Genomic DNA, 4,826 nt, shown 5'->3' on the forward strand with positions numbered 1-4,826 from the left:
GACTTAACAAAATCGGTGTTGGGCCTTTATTACTAGAAGTTTAGAAAACTGGCTAGACAATCTACATTTTTGTAGCTGACATGTGACTTACACAACTTGTTCTGATATTTATTATATACATTTTAAAGATTGTTTTCTATTGTTAGGTATTACTGCATTGTGGGAGCTAGAAACAAACGTTTTGTTAGGTATTACTGTGTATGTGACAAACTTTTTATTTGATAACCAACTGCTGATTCATAACCAAATTTCAATTTCACCTTGTGTATTTTACTACTCTAATACAATAGTAAGTGACTGAATTCTTTAAAAAATAAATCATAATAATATTGGTAGGTGGCCCCCTAGCTACTGCTTATGTCGCTTATACCTGCAGCCCACTGGTTATGAATGCTAGCGTAATTCCATCCTCCCTGGAAGTAATCATTGCTTAGACATGATTTGGCAAGTCATGTATTTAGAAATGATCATTGATTATGGTTGCATTTTTTTCAAAGAATAGAATTCACTTTAAATCCATTTCCTTTACCTTCAATGTCAAATTCTGCATGCAGATTTGAATTGAAAATGATGTAATTTATGTAGAATGTAACAGGTCTCAATTTCATTCTGAATGTACCCGAGTCTGGCTTGGTAAACTATTTGATGCACTTCGGGATATTTTTCCATAACATTCCATATAGTTAGGACAAGTTTAAGACAGTTAACTAAGTGTAATCTCAATACTTATACCAATGTAAATTTCCTTGTCAGAATGCCAAAGAGAAAGAGGGCCCCAACTTTTGATGACATTGCCTCAGTTGCTGAAAGGCTAGGCCTCTCACCAGAGGAAGTTACAGCAGCGAGCGACCATCAGGAAAATTTATTATTTTCTGTGATGGTCATTGAACTGGAAAGGTCTAACACCCTCAGCTATCGCCGTCAACTATACGACATGTGGAGTAAGGGAAGGATGGCCAATGCATAACCCCACTCCATCTCCCAGATTTCCCATTCACTACCCCCAGGTCCCATCAATCACTACCCCAGCAAGTATACACCACGTGGCAGCTGCCTTTAACACCAGCACAAGCAGCTGAAACGGTTGATCCCGCTAAGGTATCCCACCTTCCACCACTCCAACCCAAGCCTGGATACATTTTTCTGTTTGCAGGTAGTTCCTCGTCATGTGAGAACTGGAAGGCGGACCAAAAAAGATGGATTCAGAAGGGATCTCACAGCCTTCCTCGCCGTTCACCAAAACTAAGGGTGCGGTACTATGCAGGAAAGGAAGCACCAGGGTGCCAAAAAAGGGAGTATGAGTTGCTTCACCAGCCTGAAACTCCTGTGCTAATTCACTACTTTGGTGAAGAGGCACTCTCCAATGCCCCCAACCCACGCCAACAGCAGCAAGCAAGGGATTTCATCCGATCAGCTACCTCAATTATAGATGAAATGTCCCGGCGAAAGACTGAAACACCTGGCAAAGTATACTCTGATATGACCAATAACCCACCACCACCCCCAAATGCATCATTCATGCCAGTTTACCGACCTCGCAACTTGGCACAAGTGAAGAACACAATTCGTTGAGCAAGGGACGTCACTGTTTTGGACCGGGACGAGTTGGTGGCAACACATATGATGGGTGACATTCTCCCTGGATTTGTCACCCATATGGGGACTCAACCCGCAACCCTTCTGGTAGTGGTAGCACCAGAAATGGTTGAAGAGGCCAAGGCAGTTATTAAAAGTAAACACCAAGGGGCACGCATTTTTCACTATGACACCGCGTTTGACCTCGGCAATTTTTGTTTCACCCCTTGTTTTCCGTCATGTAACATTTCAAGAGGTACCTGTCCTTCCCCTGGCATTCCTCATTCACACCACCCGGCACATGGAAAACCACAGTTCTTTCGCACCATCCTTTCATTCATTCCCCAACTATCAACTTCAATCTTCTGCACAGACCATGAGGCGGCTATTGAGGGAACAATCCAGTCTGTGCTGCCGCAAGCCAGGATAGTCAATTGTTGGAACCACATCTCGAACAATGTGAAGCAGAAGATGGGGGTCAGAGGGTGCCGAAGGTGTGGCCGATTACCAGCAGGCCATCAAAGAGCTCTTGGCCTCGAAATCAAGGAGTGACTACGAATGCACACTGGAGAGTGTGTGCCTCCACTGGAGCCTTGATTTCGAGGCTTATTTCCATCAGTTGCTCTCTGACGCCATGGACAAGGGTGCACAATATGTGCTCAACAGCTTGGGCATCCAGTCAGATGAAATTACCAACAACTGCTCAGAGAGCTTCAATGCTGTCCTCAAGGCATTAGTTGGATGGAAGGTCAGAGTAGACAGTGGTTTATCTACTCTACCAACTCCAAACCAAAGCCTTGAGGGAGGTGCAGCGGGGCTACTGTAACCTAGGGAATTTCTACCTGACCCCAGAGTGCCATGAGCAATTTTCCAGGTGAATGCTCACCACCAGTTTCCCCTACCACATGTCAGAGGAAGACATGGTGTATTTTGCTGAAGGCATCCAGTCCTGTGTGGCACAAGGAAGAGGTTGTCATGGCAGAACTTGGAGTAGCAGCCTTAGCCAGGATGATTTTGTCAAAAAGGACGTATCCTCCTGGTTCCTCTACCAGGGCTTCTCAGACAAGCAGCATGTCGTTACTCTATTGCCAATGGAGACGTGCTCCTGCTCTGCATTTGACAGTTCCCAGAGGTGTGTCCGCTGACGGGCAGTTGTACTGGCCATTGGCGGAAGTGTACCACCCTATGCCAATAAAGCTGAGAACAAGGCATCTGGCTGCAAAACGCTCTGGCCATAAGTGTGCCACCAAGGAGCATGTCCAGATGGGAGCCAAACACCAGGAAGAACAATCGACCGTTCATCAACAGGTTGGTCTTATGTGTTGCTGTTTAGTTACATGTCTTATTTGGGTATGCCATGTGGTCCTCATGGGTTTTATGTATATCTGGAAACACAAAATGCAGATCTGTCCCAAACTGAACTGTCACCGTTTATTCAATAGGGTCACCTGTCTGTCTGACAAACACCCCAGCAGGGATGACGAATTGGAGAATAGAGTAAGTGGAATGTGACTGTTTTGGTTACATTCTGCATGTTTTCCTACTGCATGTTGATCACATCTGTACTGTCAGGCAGTTTGGACCCCATTTTTTTGATGCCCAACATCTGTTTGTATAGGTCAATCAATCAATCAAATGTATTTTATATAGCCCTTCGTACATCAGCTGATATCTCAAAGTGCTGTACAGAAACCCAGCCTAAAACCCCAAACAGCAAGCAATGCAGGTGAAGAAGCACGGTGGCTAGGAAAAACTCCCTAGAAAGGCCAAAACCTAGGAAGAAACCTAGAGAGGAACCAGGCTATGTGGGGTGGCCAGTCCTCTTCTGGCTGTGCCGGGTGGAGATTATAACAAAACATGGTCAAGATGTTCAAATGTTCATAAATGACCAGCATGGTCGAATAATAATAAGGCAGAATAGTTGAAACTGGAGCAGCAGCACAGTCAGGTGGACTGGGGACAGCAAGGAGTCATCATGTCAGGTATTCCTGGGGCATGGTCCTAGGGCTCAGGTCATCCGAGAGAGAGAGAAAGAGAGAAGGAGAGAATTAGAGAACGCACACTTAGATTCACACAGGACACCGAATAGGACAGGAGAAGTACTCCAGATATAACAAACTGACCCTAGCCCCCCGACACATAAACTACTGCAGCATAAATACTGGAGGCTGAGACGGGAGGGGTCAGGAGACACTGTGGCCCACTCCGAGGACACCCCCGGACAGGGCCAAACAGGAAGGATATAACCCCACCCACTTTGCCAAAGCACAGCCCCCACACCACTAGAGGGATATCTTCAACCACCAACTTACCATCCTGAGACAAGGCTGAGTATAGCCCACAAAGACCTCCGCCACGGCACAACTTAAGGGGGGGGGGGGGGGGCGCCAACCCAGACAGGATGACCACATCAGTGACTCAACCCACTCAGGTGACGCACCTCCTCCAGGGACGGCATGAGAGAGCCCCAGTAAAGCCAGTGTAGGTGAAGGTGAAGCAAGTGTGGGCAATCGTCGGATGGAGTGGACAGGGCAACTGCAATAATTTTGTTGGAGGGATCCTTTGCCATCCTGCACCTTCCTTACGTTGAAGTCCAATGAGTGGCTTAGTGGGGAGGTATGTTAAGGTCCCCCACATGTTATGGTTGAATTGTATGACATTTCCATGCGTGCAGTTGGTATAAAGTACAATTAGAGTTGTTGACTGAGCTGACTGTATTGCCTGGGCATCATGTCAACTTTGACCAACCATATGTCATTCTGCTGTAGGTAATTGACTTCTAATTCCAACTGAAGAGGATTGACCTTCAAGTGGAGGGGGATGTTTTTTATTTTGGATCACTTTGTGGCAGGGATTATCCTGCATGGGGATAAGGTGGCTGGCGATGCGCAATAACACCTTGTCAAAGGTAAAGGCATGTCCGCAGAGTTGCTTTTGTCATGGTTCTAAGTAAGAGGCTAGAGGGGTCAATGTAGGGAGAGCTGCCACCTTCCTGACAAAATATTGCCAGCCACACTGTATAAATGTATCTTCACTCCTATTCCTGTAGACCAGTCTGGAGCAGCACAGTTGCTGGATTGGAGTTTGCAACGTGGGAAACTACCACTGGATACTCTTGGTAAACTGCACAAGATTGACCATTTTAGTGAGAGATTGGACAGTACTATTCTTGAATATGTTATGTTTGAGGCCATTTTGATATACTGACTTGAAATTACCGCTTGCGTTTAGGATGTCAATTGCAGGACCCA

The sequence above is a fragment of the Oncorhynchus mykiss genome, chromosome 26 (genome assembly GCF_013265735.2).
Source record: "Oncorhynchus mykiss isolate Arlee chromosome 26, USDA_OmykA_1.1, whole genome shotgun sequence".
In the NCBI taxonomy this organism is placed as follows: Eukaryota; Metazoa; Chordata; class Actinopteri; order Salmoniformes; family Salmonidae; genus Oncorhynchus; species Oncorhynchus mykiss.